Source organism: Cyrtonyx montezumae, unplaced genomic scaffold (genome assembly GCF_038088225.1).
Source record: "Cyrtonyx montezumae isolate F1298 unplaced genomic scaffold, pur_monq_1.0 scaffold_9, whole genome shotgun sequence".
Classification (NCBI taxonomy): domain Eukaryota; kingdom Metazoa; phylum Chordata; class Aves; order Galliformes; family Odontophoridae; genus Cyrtonyx; species Cyrtonyx montezumae.
The window spans coordinates 2,873,067-2,889,230 of NW_027072100.1; the positions used below are offsets into that span (position 1 = coordinate 2,873,067).

Genomic DNA, 16,164 nt, shown 5'->3' on the forward strand with positions numbered 1-16,164 from the left:
AGCTGCTGCCAGAGCTCTGCTGGTCTGCAGGCTTAGAGCTGAGCAGGGCTCCCTCCCTTCCCACCCACCGAACAACCCAAACCACACGGCTTAAACGGCAACTTCCCTTCTGGTTTCATAGCTTCTTGGTTGCGTTTTTTCCTTCAACATTTTCTTTCCCAACGCCTCAACTCACCAGCTCCTCTACAGCTGTCAGCCAGCCCACAATTGAGGGGGGGGGAAACACAACAGCCAGCACAGCTCTCAGTGCCTGGTCAGTGTCCCAGGCTCCCATGTCGGCTCCATGCAGGCTGATATGGGCACTGCTGGGATTTTTTGCTCCCTTCCTTCCCACGGGAGAGCTGCATGGGGCACAGGCAGGGAGCGGCAGCCAGAAAGGCAGGAGGAGAGCGGCTGATCACAGCCACGGCCCAGCACTGCATAGGGAAATGTTAATTAACAGGAGGCTCATTAAGAGAGCTCAGCCTGCATCCAGACCCTCCTCCTCGTCTTTCATCCTGCCCGATGCTCCTTGCTCCCACTCTTTCTGTTCACATCTTGGTGCCCTGTAGCCATTCCCCCTTCCTCTCCACATCCTCTTCCCCTTTCCACTCCATGCTTTTCATCTTTTTTCACCTTATTTCTGCTCCCTGCTTTCAGCATCTCCCCAGCACACACTTGCCCCAAGGACATCTCCAGCCTGCACCCAACCACTGCCGCCAGCTGCAGCAGCTCAGCGATGCAAACCTGAAAGCCAAAAGGCACAGGGAGCTGGGACAACATCCACCTGCACTGCTGTTGGTCATGCAGATACTAGATGTTAAGATGTTAAGTGCAGAAGGTGCAAGCCACCAGCTGAAGTGCTTTATGTCCACCAGCAGATCTCCCCATGCAGGCAGGAACAAAAGCAGGGTTAAGTGACACGGGTGCTAACATGCAAAGCCAAACAGCTGCCAGTTTGGCTGGCTCATCACACAAAAACATCTGCTTTGGATGTGGGAGGGTTAACTCCCTGCCACCAAAGATCAGATCTGTGGTAGGAGAAATGAAACAAGTCAGGAAACACCATTTTAGAGTCACAAACGTTTTGAGACTCTCCAACTGGCTTCCATTAGGACTGCATCCATATTTGGATGCCTGCAGGAATGAAGAATAAAACAAGACCTATCTGCAGAGCTCCTTGACTTGCTTTTGCTGCCTGCAGGAGGTTGGTGCACGGCCCTAGGAGGTCCAGGGTGAAAGAAGACCTTAAGTTTTATTCCCTTCCTTTTTATCAGAGCCAAAGCCTACTTGCAGACTTGCAGTTCACAGCAACAGGAAGTTCATGTTTACAAGTTTCCAGGAAAAAAAAAAGCCAGCATTCCTGTCCTCTGTAATCCTGCAGTGAGAGCTCTGCTCACGTGGGAGCCCCCAGCCCAGGGCTGTGCAGAACTCTGCCCATCCAAAACACCTAGCCCAAGAGATACAGCTACAGAACAGCCAAGGCCAGAAGGAAATTCAGCAGTTCAGTGGAAAATACACACTGAGATACCGTAACCACGTCGGGAAGGAAATTTTTAGTATCTTGGGATCACACTTTGATTACTTTAAAGAGGGTGAACATTTATATTCAGGTATTAGCACGAAGCTTTCTCCTCCTGCCCCTCATTACATCCTCCCCTTCCTTATGGATATTTAAGAACCACAGCCCTGTCACAGAAGTAAGGCACAAAGCTGGGAGACCCCAAGCAGCCCACGTTCCACCAAGACACCGAACAGCCATATTCACATCACTGTGTGTTTATTTAGGCCATGCTGTACAGTTTAGTAAATACTACTGAGTGCCTAGGGGAAATTCCACCTCGGAAGCACACAGGATTCGATGCACGCCCACCGAGGAGCAGCACCAAGCATGGCACACACGCACCCAAAGCCCCATCCAGGGCCACCCAGCAAAAACGTAGTGCCCATCCCACCTCACCAACACGGCCACGCTCCCACTCCTCCACAGCATAACAAGATTCCCAGCAGGATGAGAGGGATGGAGAGAGCAGCACGCAGTTAGCAGTGCCTGCTCCTCCATCCCCAGTGCTCCGCTGCCCGCACGATGCCTGTCCCCACTTGCACCCACAAAGCTAGCAAGGTGCACAGAAACATTTCAGGCCATTCAAAGAGGCCTTTCAACAGCCTCATGTCAACTGCTGCTTTGAGAATCGCATGAAAGGAGACAGAAGTGCACAGCACATGACCGTGGTCTGTGAACTCACACAGGCTGTGAGTGTGACCTTCAGTCCAGAACTGGGCTCAACGTGGAACCTGAACAGCTATCAAAATCCTCACTCTGTATGCCACAAGTTATTAAAGAAAACCACCACCACCATACATCTCAGGGAAAAGAAACCTCCTAATTCAAAAAAAAAAAATCAGCAGCAAAAGCTCAGAGCAAGAGATGAAAAAGAGATGCTCACCAGCAAAGCTCCTATGAAGCAAAGTTAGATGTGAACGCACGCATTCCTGAAATAGTTGATTTGATCTGGCTGCACTGCTACCTAGGAAAAAAAAAAACAACATCAGCTCAGCATACTCTTACTTCTTCATTTCATTAATCCACCCAGAGCCCACGCTGTCACCACACAGTGTTTATTGCAGGCACTTGGCCCCCAGGCTGCTCTGCCCAGGTGAAGCAGCACATCATTCCTCTTAACTTTTCCCAGCTGTGTTTTGCTGACTATCCCCAACGACTCCACCTGTTCCTGCAGATGGAGCAGCTGCAGCTAAAGGCAAACACCTGGCCCTGCTGCAGCAGGGGCTCAGGGTTAGAGCAGCCACACCAGTGCCCAGCACAATGCACTGCCCCACGCAGCCCAGGCCACCTGAAGCCCCCCGTGCTGATCTTTGCACTGAGCGAGGTTGTCTGCATACAGTCAGCTCCTGCAGACTGCTTGCCCAGTGGGAGAGGGAACTGGGCAGCATTACGGCTCCATCACGGTTTGCTGCTGCAGCTGTCAGCCAGGATCATGCCCTGTGGCTGTGCTACCCAGCCTGCACCCAGCTCCCACCCTTCTGCCAGCCCCAGTCCCGTGGTGAGCACATCAGGGTTAGGACCAGAGGTGATCTTCCCCCTGTACTCAGGGCTGCTGAGGCCACACCTTGAGTGGCTGGTCCTTAGCTGTGATTTTTTTGATGAACTGAACCTAATCCAGAATCACAGTCATTAAGGAAAAAAGGTCCAGCAGATTTAATTTATTTTGGAAGAACAGAGATAATCTGACCAAAAATTAGATTTTGCACAGACGAAGCTGACAGATTCAGGGAATTAGCTCAAGAAAGCCCAGGGGTCAACTTAGAGTCTAAGATCCTTCTGCAGATTAAGTGGTTTTCCTGACTGCTCACCTCAGAAAAAGTGAAAAGCTCCAGCCCCCCCCCCCCCCACTCAACAGCATGGGGCAGGACCTGGGAGCATCAGAGCCCTGGGGCTGACATTCACACAACTTCTGGGGCCAACCCCAACATGACCAATGTCAGTGCAAACCCTCTGCAGGTGCCAGCACTGGTCTGTGCTGCTGTGCTCCCTCGTGCGTGACCCAGCAGAGCCCCACGGCCAGAAGCTGGCTGTGGAAACAGAGTGCTGCTGCTTGCTTGACCCATGCAGAATGGGTAACCCCAGAGGGATAATCCTGCTTTAATGAGGGAACAATGGGACCTTTGATGAAGCATACAAATTTTATAAAAGCCCCACTAAAACATTCCTTTGTCTCTGGAAATGGACGATGGACCTCTAAAATGAATGTTTTATGTGCGTGCCTTAAGCCGTGTAACGTAATACAAGGCAGGCAGAGCAGGCTTCTCTTTCTCCTATGCAAGACACCATAAAACCCGTAACAATGCTGAAGGCAAGTTTCCCATGCCTACAGATATCAGCATGCTGCCTCCACCACAACACACAGCTCAAAGGAGCCCGAGGACACGGCCATCCCATCCAGCTCCACCTCACAGGGCACAGCCCCACAGAGTGCCACGAGTGGGACTGGGGACACAGTGAAACCTGCAGCCACCCTCGTGCTGAGGCAGCAGGGCTGCAGCACAGCACCATCCTTGCTTCTGCTATTATCAGCCACTGCAAAACTGAGAACCAGGGCCAGGGTTTGCATTAATAAAAATAACAACACAATATTCAAAAGCAATTCTTTACAAGCTAGGAGCAGAAAGCCACTTTATGCTCACTGTACAAAAACACTCGAGACACTTGTTCTCTGACCTTGTGCTACCTTGGTCCAGCAGCAGAGAAGGGACATTTCAGCACTCTGTTGCACCCTTCAGTGCACACACACAGCTGAGGAAAAGCAGTGATGCTGTGACCTGACACAACCACTGTGCTGGGGATCATCCCCGTGCCATATCAGGGACTGGAATTACCAGGGCTTTGCCAGCAGCTCAATGAGATGGAAACTCACGCTCGTGCTGCCAGGGTATGTTTATCAGGGTATAAACTATTCGGATGCCTGGAATATTTTGACTTAGTGTTACAAAACAGGTGCAGAGAGGTGCATCTCCATTCACAGAGCAGCCACCCTGGGAAGCGCAGCCACATGGAGCATGCCATCAGTCTGCACTCTGTGCTGCCCTCACCCTGATCTCCAGATCACAGACAGGAATATTCAGCACAGTGCTGGCTGCCACATGGCTTCACCCAACCAAGCTCATCGCTGCTTTTTACATGGGCAGGGAGCAACATGACAAGGGAAAAGTGCTTTAAGCTAAAAAGAGGGAAGAGTTAGGACCAATGAGAGAAGGAAATTCTTTATAGAGAGCAGTGCAGCGCTGGCACTGCTGCCCAGAGCTGTGGGTGCCCCATCCGCATCTGAGGCCACAGCTGGGCCCTGGGCAGCCTGAGCTGGGGAACAGCCAGCACATGGCACAGGAGAGGCTGGTGGGGACAGACAATGAGGTCTCTTCCAACCCAAAGCCTTCTTGAATGCTGTGATTTTCTTTGGGGACTTCAGAGCTCTGCAGCCTCAGCCCTCAGCATGGCACTGCCAGTGCCTGTGTGGTATCACCAGCACTGGCCGAGGGTGGAGGAGAGGCAGGGATGCAACACACACATCATGCAGGAGCAGGGATGAAGCCCACAAGCTTCGTTTTTGCAAGCACACTTTATCATAAAAACAGATCTAATTTTATTCCCATAACTTTAAGCTAACTTAACTCTCTTAATTAGAGATACAGGGCTCCAGGGAAACTGCTGCAATTACTGAATGGAAAATAAAATCTGATGAAATGGCAGCTGCAGTGGCTGAAGACTTAACATTTAAATAAAACAGAGAAGGCAAATCAAGAAACTTGTACAAATTACCCATGTTACTACACTCATGTACCGACTCGCACACAAAAAGATGCCTTAGAATAAAGTTGTTGTTCTTCCTCTTTCAAAATACCTTTGAAAAAGCAATACTACAAAAGAAAAAGGCTGTTCAATAAGACAAGTGCATGCAAGATAAAAAAAGGAAGGAGACATGCCTGTGAACATCTTCAGAGAGCACCCCAACACACAGCCATCACTAGGCAACGCAGGTGCTGCTCTATGCAGGGGCAGAGAAGGCAGCACTGCTATCAGAGCAGGCACAAGGTGTTGTGGCTGCTGCCTCTATATGGGCAAGAGCTGAGCTGAGGCACAGGGTCCTCCCCAGTCTGCTCATATTCTGCAGAGGACTCCCAGCCTCGTCCTGTTCATAGGTTTTGTCTCTGCCACGAGTTGTGCTTCTGGTACAGCATCCAGTCTGGTCCTTCAACACTGGGAGAGCCCACTGCTGCTTGTAAGCATCCTCTGCATCTTTTCAGATCCAGCACTGAGCTGTACCACAACTGGTATCCAATCCTTTGGTGCCTCCACTTCTCATTTCAGCAACAGAGAACCCACAAATACAAACCCAGGAGCAGAGCTCAAGTCTGTGATCACAGTGCTGTACAAACCCTTGTAAAATAAATATTTAAAACATTGGGATGCATCCTGGGTTAGCAAGAGGGCTGGCATGGAAAGCCAGGAGATTAAACAGACAGGATTTGTGTCTGCCATTGGATCCTCTCTCACTTTCAGCCAGACGAAGCTGCTGGAAACACAAATGTATGGAGAGTTCCCAAAGAGTACCAAAACACAAACAGCATTTCAAGCACGAGGATGGAAAAATTTTGCAGGCTTGTGTTTATCCTCAAATAAGTTAAGACCAGAAAGACACAGAGGAAGACTTGAAAAATCCATCCTGTCAAGCGATGAGAACCATGAACCATACCCTGCAGCGTGGGAAATCAGTACACGTTCAGAGCAAGGAGATTGTAGTTTAGTGATGTTTCTATGCTACAGCACTGCGAGTTTTCCAAAAGAGGGGCATCTGCTGCAGTCAGAATCTTCCTCAGGAGACTCCAAGTTAACTCCTCGGTGCCAGGCACAGCTAGATACAGAGGGCTGGCTGCACTTCCATAGACATAAAACACACCTTTGGATAAGGCACCTGTCAGTGAGCTCTAAAAGCTGGCGACTCCTGTGGACTAAGAGTTGTAATCTAGGGTCTGACATCTTGTAGCAGAGGGATAAATGAACAGTGGTAAATGGATGCAGGTGGTTCACCAAGAATTCCTCTTTGCACATCGCTGACTGGCCGTCTCTGTTATCCTGTGGTCAGATTTACAACCCCTAAGGACAAGCCACTGCCAGCATCCCTATGCTCAAATTCTTCCTTTCTCTGCACACATTTGGAAGTGTGGACTAGCCTGGCTGAAGAAATGAAGACCAGATAAAAGGAAGACAAGCACGGACACGTGCATTCCCCTCCTCTGCGCAGCGCTGAATGCAGCTGGCCTTTAACCAGGGCCTTTAAACAGCCACCACACCTGGCATGAAGTGAGAGACCTCTCCTCCACTGCATGGCATGGAACTGTTTCCTCCCCACGATGGCCCTGGGAACACTCTCCCACACTGCTAAATGAGCCTCCTTCATGGTTGCCACATCCTTTTTGGTACCTTTCCTCTTTGTATCTAAGCAGATAACCCAGCAAGACTTCCTCCCAGAATGGCTCGGTGATAACAACATCAAGTATAACAGCTTCCAGCTACAACAGAGGAGGAAGGAGGGAACAGGGAATGCACAGAAGGCTGTAGACCTGGATGCATCGGCCTGCACGTACATCCAGCCATGGCAGAAGCACCGAGACATCCTCCAGCAGCAGTCCGTGCTCATAGAGGCAGCGGGTATTTAAGCTGATACAAGTGATCGCAAATCAGGCTTCAGGGTTTTTCAGCACTTCCTGACCTGAGAGCAGGATCAGATCTCTGGAAGAACCTTCCTGAAGGTGACAGTTTTTCAGCCCAACATCAAGTATGGCTTGTATCGTTACTCACCACGGGCAAGTGATCCACTGGCGTCTGCAGTGCAAACAGGAAAGCAAGCACGAGAAGGAAAGCAAAGAACTAAAAAGAATTTCTGGCTAGAACTTGCTGCTTTAAATCATCACATAAACATAGGCTGTGTGCTGGAACCGCCACGCCTGCATCCCAAAAGCAAAATGGGCATAAGGCTCCCATCCAACTCAGGTTTAATGGCAGGGAAGACAGATCTGCTCTCTGAGAAAAATCCCAGTTGTTGATCTCTATTTTGTCTTGCAGTAGAGTACAGTATTCCTCTTCACTTCCTGCCAAAAGTGGAGGAAGTACCACGTACTTCAAAGTAATTGCAGCAGTTCAGACGAGAAATGGCTGCATTTCAAACTAAGCAGAAGATGAGAAAGCGGGGAGTGGCTCCCTGATAAATGTTTAACCTGCTTTCAGACCTCGGGATGAAAAGACGTTCTCCAGAACAAACAACTGCTGTTTGCTTAGACCCTGTCCAATCTGTCTCCATAAAGCACTCAGAGTGGCCTTACCCCGCCAGCACCTCGGTGCCAGACCTGGGCAGCACAGCCCCGCCGTGACAGCCGGTGTCCGAGGGGCAGGCAGCAGTGTGGGATCCCAAAGAGGCTCTGTTTGATCCCGTTTCCATTTGGTGAACTGGAATCTCTCTTGGAGAAACTGGCGGACTGTGCCAGCACTGCACCCCTGAAGTAGCCAGCCTTGCTGCAGAAGCCAGGCTGCAAGTTTGCAGTCTCCTGATTATCAGCAGAACAGCCACAATTATCCAAATAAAACTATTACTATATTGGGCCTTGGAACATAAATAGAACTTAATGGATTTTATTACATCCCAGGAAGCAAGAGTTACAGACAGAAGTATTGCTAAGAGAGCACTGTTGCTACCTATCAATTTCTCCTAAACACTCAGCACTTAAATATCCAAAGAAACACACTGCTTCCACAGCATAACTATTTCAAATTCCCCTTTGAGCTCTTCCCTTTTAGCCAACTCGCCTAGCACATTTTAGCAGCTGAAAATTAAAGGGTCACAACATTGAGCCTCAGGTATCGAGTGCACAATGGAAACAGCAGCTTACAGAGAAAGGGCACTGCTGAGCACGGCAGTAACAAGTTTGTCACCTCGGAGCTGGAAGGAGCTCTCTGCCATGAATTTTCTTATTTAACACAGCAAGAAATGAAAGAACACGTTACAGCCACGAATTTATTCCTTACACAGCCTCCTGCATACTACAAAACCAGAGCCACGCTAGGAGAAGGGCCCGCCGCTCAGGCTGCGGCCATCCTCTTTGATCTCATTTAGTCCCATTCAAGTGAGAGGGGTCAGTCTAAAGGACTGCCAGCACTTCAAGCTTTCCTGCTGGAGCCCAGCTTGCAGAAAGCCACACACGAGCCAAGGACAGGAGATGCTGCAGGTCCAACAGAAGCAGCTTGCAGCAACAGAGCCAGGCAGCAACACAGCCACCAGCCCCAGCAGGACTGGAACAAAGAGGGCTCCTGGGGGCCGCAGGAAAGCAGCCAGCTACGTGGGCTTCCCCTGGCCCCTCTTCGCCTGGTACAGGAAAAGCAATCTCACCACCCCGGGGACTCCCCACCTGGCCCTGCTCAGAGGTGACAGCCCAGGCCTGCTGTTATCTCCAACACAGATGCATTTATTCTCCTGAGAACCTTCCGCATCTTATCTAGCTGGCAGTTTCCAAACGCCTATCACACAGGCCAGCTAAAACCACTTTAAGCTCTTTTATGCAGCTATTTCTGAGAGCGTGTCAGAGGGGAGAAAGGAAAGAAGAACAAGAAGCTTCGGGGTTGGAGATGTCAGAGCACAGTTGCTCGGTCCCCCCCTCGCCATGCCCTGATTGTCATGGAAAGCAGCCTCCTGCCGCCTGCACCTCCCCGGCCTCTCCCCGCCTTGTAAACAGGACCTGGCACATGAATGGAGGCACAAAGATCCCTTGCTTAAAGCAAATTTGCCTCTCAACACATGGCCAAACTCTCACATAATAAATTAACTATTTGGCAGCCCCCGAACTATTACTGGAGCCAAACCAATTAGGGTTTAATGTGATCCCAATTTCCTATTTCTGAGACTGGGGGCAGTGGGGGGAGGTGAGGGGGGAAGAGGAGGGAGTGAGAGCTAAGTAAATCCCCCCTTGGTTTATAAATCCTTGCCAATCATCCCAGATAAACCTGTCACCCACAGCTCTAAATCTGTATTTGTGCTCGTACACTCAAAGGGATGCTATGGGAAAAGGCACACTGCACTCTGCGTGCCCGACTCCCAACATGTGTTTTCCATACTCGGGAAATTCAATCATTTAAAAAATATTTACTAAGCTTTGTCTTTAATTAGAAAAACATGACGACGGATAAGGAGAGTTATTGTTTCTAAGCTGGAAATGTCAGAGATCCTAATGATGTCACAAGATAAACCCAATTACCAACCCACATATACGCTGCCAGGGAGGCATTTTGAAGAGTTTTTCATCTCCCCTCCAAGTTCAGTGCTCTACAGTCACAATTAATCAGAGGCTCCTTGGCCCCCACCAGAGCCACTGAGGGAACAGGAGGGAGGGCTCTGACTGCAGATCTGCTTGACTGGCTGTTTTGATGGAAAGGAGCTTGCCCGGAGGGGGAGGAAGATGGGAGCCACGTGATGACTTTGTGTTTTAACATCTCACTGCAGGGCCCATTGTGCACATGCAATTACCTGCCATCACCTAAACCAGACAAAGCATCCTCATCTGCACCTGGAAGTGCCATGCAGTGTGTTCACATCCTTGAAAAAAAGTGCTGGAATAATTTTCTGCCAAACCAAAAGCCAACGAAAGCTTTGCTTTCCACACCACCACTACACAACGTCATCTCCTGCAACACTCACTTGACTGCAAAGCAAGGGCCTCGAGGAGGGGGCAGGCTGCAGTGACACGAGCCGGCCCTGAACGTGGGTGCGAAGGAGCAGCTGCTGACCTCCTCGCTTCGTGTGGAGGCAAGAAAAGACTGAACGCTTCCCCCATGCTGCTGCCTGTAAGATGCTGCAGGAGCTGGCCCAGCACTTCCAGCCCAGCTCATTCAGGCACCTCTGGCCAGATGCAAAGAGAGCGTGCAAGCAGGATACACAAGAACTCACAAGTATAAAGCAAATATTTGTTGGCTAACGCACACAGAAGATAACTGGGATGTAATGAGTTATTAGGAGAAGCATTTGTGTGCTCACCACTCCTGATAAGGCATCCAAAGAGTCTCTGCTGGCAGGCAGGCAGTCAACAGGCAAGGTCCCAGGCCCAGCTGCTGTCTGCCACCAGCCAGGTCCACCAGAGCCCACCACTGCTCCAGCAGAGCACCGTGCCCCAAGTACATCAGCACACACAGCCCCCTTCTTCTCTTCCCTCTGGGATTTGTTACCACCCCATTTTAATTCTTTTCCTTCTCAAGTCAGGAGTGACTAAAGAACCTCTGGCTGTACTTTCAATCTCTCTTATCTTCGCAGATTTCCTCGTGGCTCTTTCTCAGCAGTCTGAGTCAAGGTTACACAGCTGTGTCGTATCAGAGCCAGGCCACAGATCCTCACAGCACAGGCAGCCAAACTTTGGGGTGGGATGCTTACAGAAGGGACTATGGAGGGAGACAGTTACTCCCAGGCACCCTGGTAAGTACCATGCACATCTCAAAGCATGAAGAAAAAACAAAAAAAACCCAACTACTGTCAAGGCAGATCATGCAGCAGCAGCAGAAATACTGATGGCAATATGACCAGAGCCTCCATGCCATGCTCCTTGAGGAGCAGGGCAGAGATACAGAAGGCAGCAGGCTATGGGGTCACAGACCTGCTCTGCCACAGCACAGCCAACCCCTTACACACTGCTACTTCTGGATTTGGGGAAAATCTAAGATCTACACCTCCTGTATGCCAGAAATGGCTAGATAAAACACTGCAGTGGTACAAGGGCAACAGAACAAGCACAGCAAGAAGATGCTATAAAGGTGCTATAAAGGTGAAAATGAAAGACTGTACCTGAGGATGGAGGCTCACAGGGAAAAACTCCACAAAGGAGGGATCTCCAACAAGAGATCCTTCTCCAGTGGCAGCCAGCTCTTAAATGAGGTCTAAGAGGGGTGCACCCTGGCTCCACCTGTGCTCTCAGGGCTGAGTGGTCTTTTCTCCAGGTGCTCCATCAGTGATCAGGCCACGACTCAGCAGTTGCCATGCACACACCCAGAGAAGCCAGGTGGGACTGCTCCTGGTGGCAACAGTTAGGGGAACCTGCTGCTACAGCAATTGAGTGCACTGTTAGGAAGTGGCTGATAACTCCCAAGAGACCACAGGGTTTCAGAAAAGCCCACGTTTAGCTCAGGGAGAAGATGCTAGCAAACCAACATTGTCTGTTACATCTGCTTTAAGAAAGGCAGTGAATGCTTACAGAAACAATACAAAGCAATCGAGTTAATATTTTATGATATCCACAGGAAAAATAAAAGCTACTGCTACCTCTTCCATTCAAAACCATACCTGGTAATGAGAGAACTCTGCAACATTTTGTACAGCTTTCAAGTGTCACCTATGTACCCAAAGTCAAGACAACAGCATGCCATTTATCTTGTGAAAATAGCCTTGCAACTCAAAGTTGAGAGCCATTACCAAATACCACCTTAAATTCCACCCTAAGCCTACACTGGAGAAAATCCCCATCTGAATACTGTAATCCTTTATGTCCTACCAAGGCTTCAAAGCATGCCTTTGAAGAAAACATCTGTGCAGGACTGAGCCTCAAAGCCCAGTCACCAGACACTAGAAGTTAATGCTTCACTTGCTAGAAGAGAATGAAACAGCAAAGACAGCCTTAGCTGAGCTCAAAGGCCAGGGTTGGTTAACGTGGAGCCCACGGATAAGGCCAAAACTACATCCAGCGATACCGTCACAGCTGAATCAAACCCCAGTGTGCACGTGGGGTGGGAGGGCAACAGTGACAGAGAAGTTTTCTGCTGACACCAGCTGGACAAGAGTCCTCAGGAAGGTGGCACTGAGTCTGGAAGGGCTCCAGGCAAATCATCTGTCTGGGTGGAAGCACTGCCTCCAGGACTTCTTCTATCACAGTGTATTTGGTGGTAACACCTTGAGGCAGACGTGAAGCTGGCTGATGGAAGCTCAGCTCACATACTCCAGTCTTGCTTTTGACAGTCAGGAACATCTCTACCTGAAGTACACGCTCTTTTTTATCCCCACTTCCAAGTCAGAAAAAAAACCTCTTTGCTTTGACAGCTTTATAAAGGGAGTTCCTTTCACTCTCCCTAGCACTAGTTTAAGGAAGAACCAACACCTCAAGCCAGTTAGCTTACAGCATACAAAGATAGAGATCAAGTTCCTCAAAGACCGATTTTTATTTCCGCATATCAGTTTGTGCCTTAAACTAATTTGGAACATCCCTAAGTTTCCAAGCAGTCCCACATTTCTCCTTTCTTTCTGGTTCTTTAGTTTCAGAACAAGTATGAAGTATTTCTCTGTAATAAATACTCAAAGACATTAAAAAGCTGCCCAACAGATCTAGCAACTGTACTCATAATACAGTAGAAATCTCTAGACTGATAACAAAGCCAATGAATGTAATTTGTTTAAGCACAAATTGCAAGTCTATCTTAATTATTCACTTCCTAGAGACTAGTGATAAAATCCAGCAGCATTCCTTGGGCACATGCTGAGCCCAGTGACAAGAACCAGCAATGCCTTGTGCTAGCAACCAGCCTGCTCAATACCTGACATTGAGTGAACACTATTACCTGTTCCCTATCCATAAAGCTGCTAATGACACGATACATTTTCGTATTTATCCTTATAAAACAGCAGTATGGCTCATTGGCATTATCCTTAGCACTTCACTGGTGGAAGCCGAGCCGCAGTGCGATGCTTTGGCCGCACCTGAGCCATCTGTAGCACCCCCTCCCTGTGGCATGCCAGGCGTTGGTCACCTTCTCCTGTCAGAGGTTATGGCCTTGTGGTTCTGTGCAGTCACTTTCCAGCCTGGTTCTGGCAAAAGGATCCAGACATGAAGTGCTTCTAGCAGACATAGTTCATACTGCAAAACCGAACAGCTGCACTTACACATTTCAGCCAGAAAATATTCAGACCACTTATCCAAGGCTGCAGAAAGCACCATAGCTGAGGCAAGATCTGGGTTTACATATCAAGCACAAGATCACTGTCGTCCTTCAGTGGTTTTTTTTTGTTCTTCAGTTGGATTTTAACGGGCTGACTTTAGCCAGACTAACAGAAACAGGGATGTACAACACCTAGCTGCACCCTGAGCAAGATTTGTTTCATCTAACTCTGAGCTGCCACAGTTGGAATCAGTTAGCCTGGCCTCCCCTTGCAGTCTGTGAAGCAAATAATTCATCTAATCCAAAGAGAGCTGGTGTCCAGGGAAGGAGAGATCAATCACGCTCACAAGTGCCTGCTTCTTCTGCAATGGGAAGTTAGAGAAAGGAGAACAGCTATACAAGGGTGACTTGTGGGTTTTGAAGCTAAAGAATGATGATCTCACTCAAGTTTTGTGTTTGTCTTGGAAAAAAAAAACAAAAACAAAAAAACAAAAAAAAACAAAGAGAAGAGCCCTCCCTTGCAGAGAGTGGATGAATCAGGTATGAGGTTTCTGCAGCCCACACTGATGCTGATACGGCTTGCTCAGTGCAACTCCTTCCTCCCTCAGCAGCCATCTTCACCGCTGGCTCTTTCCAGCCTGCTTGCTTTGACAGAACACTATTTCTAGCTGCCTTAGGGCATAACAACCTCACTCAGAACACCCCCACACACTGCATCAAGCAGTGAGATAAAGCATTCACTCACCTCCCACAGTTTCCATCACTGGGTAATTCCTTCTTCCTAGAGAGAACATAGCTCTCAGGGTGTTTTCCACATTACAGCTGGCATCTATCTTCATAGAATAATGGAACATCCTGAGTTGGCAGGGACCTACAAGGATCCAATTCCATGATCCACACAGGGAAACCCAAAATACAACCCTGAGTGCAGAGTCCCAACACTCCCTGAGCTCTAGCAGCCTGGTGCCCTGAGCAGCCTGTTCCATGAATCCAGGGTATGGTTGGCCTTTCTGGCTTCTGTGACTTACAGAAAACTGGCCACCAAGCAAATCCCCAAGTCCCTTCCCATGAAGTTGCTATCCAGTGCCTCATGCCCCAGTCTGTACACACAGACAGAATTACCCCAACCCAGGAGCAGAACCCAGCACTTGCTCTTCTTAAACTTCAGTTGGTGACTGCCCTCTAATTTGTCAAGATATCTATGCAAAAAATTTCTACTCCCAAACGTGTCAGCAGCTCTTCCCAATTTATAATCATCCACAAACCTAGTGTACCCTCAAGAACTTTATCAAGGTCATGTAAGAAAACACTGAAAAGAACTGCCTTGGGAATGCAGCTCCGCAGAACCCCACTAATGACTGGCTGCCAGCCTGATGGCTGCCCCATTAACTACAACCCACTGAGCCAAACCCAACAGCCAACCCTTCAGCCAAGGCATTCTGGTTTTGTCTTGCTGTATGCTGGACAGTTTGTCCAGAAGAATACTGGGAGAAACAGCATTGAAAGCTTTGCTGAAATCCCAAATGACTGCCTTGGCTTCCCTTGATGAACTTCCCTTGGGTAACCTTGTGATAAAAAGGAATTGAGAACATTAAACAGGATACCTCCTTAGACTCTTTGTCCTACAGCTGTCACTCCTGAAGGGTTCCTGTTCACGACGACACACCAGACACATGGTTCTTCCCTGCAAGTTTTACTGTTGCCATGGCATTGCGATGTCACAAACCAACTCTGTGGTGACCCTGACAACAGAACACCAGTCGTTAACCGACCTGCCCCTTGCTGGCAGCTTGCTGACACAAGGAGCAAATGATGAAGTCCTGTCCCACTTTGTGCTGTCCTTTGCGGAGGAGGATCCATCCAAAGAAGCCACAGCTTGAGGAGAGCAGCAGCATGCCGGAGCCGATGGATGCTGATCCACCTGAGAGCAGCGTCGAGCCCATGGAGATGGACGTCCCTCAGGAGAAGGAGCCCATGGAGGTGGATCCACCATCATCGAGGCGGGGCAGGCACCCCGACATCGTGTCTGCCTGGAGACGCTGCTGCATCCGTTGGCAGAGCATCAGGGGCTCTCGATTTTGATCTTGGCGTAGAGCAGTCACCATCCGCCAGAGAGCCCCTGCGCCAGCTGCTGCTCCCTGCCGCCCTTTCTTCCCCGTCCTCCATCCTCATCCTTCCCCAACACCTCTCACCTCTTCTTCCCCAAACTCTGAGGATACCAGAACTGCTGTCCTACAAGCTGCTGTGCTGGGACAGCAGGAGGAGTCCTGGTGGACCATAACCAACTTAAAAGGACAACACAAAATAATAAACATAAGCAATTACTTTTTAAAAAGAGCACAAATGAGTCCGTGCCTCTCCATTTGTGTACCTGGGGGTCTGCACGGGGACTCCCACGTCTCCTCCCACTGTCCCCAGTGGGAACGACTCTGCCCCGCGGGGTGAGGGCCCAGCCCAGGCCTCAGCGCTGGGGAGGGGCCCGGGCACAACAGCCCAGGGCAGGCTGCGGGCACGGCCTGTGCTCGGTGCCGGGCACAGAAGGCCGAGGGGGGACAGAGGGCAGCAGCGGTGCCCCATTCTCTCATTGCAGCGCAGCACCAAGGCAAGAGAAAGGCCTCAGCAGCCCCAGCAGCCTGTGGTTGGTGTGAGAGCCTCTGCATCCCTGGTGGTATTGCAACCACCTGTGTTCAGGAAACAGAAAGCGTTGTCATAGGCAA

General features: G+C 49.6%; 1 protein-coding gene across 2 annotated transcripts in view; it reads right to left on the minus strand.

Annotated features, from left to right (window-relative positions):
- Positions 1-16,164, minus strand: part of CBFA2T2 (CBFA2/RUNX1 partner transcriptional co-repressor 2) — a 47,402-nt gene that overhangs the window by 26,734 nt on the left and 4,504 nt on the right. The window contains exon 1 of one of the 2 annotated variants that reach the window (XM_065754093.1): positions 2,427-2,455. The exons of the other annotated variant lie outside the window; for it this stretch is intronic. The gene's annotated coding sequence lies outside the window, so the exon portion shown is untranslated. Of the gene's footprint in view, positions 1-2,426; positions 2,456-16,164 lie in introns of those variants that run through there. 2 annotated transcript variants of the gene reach the window in all.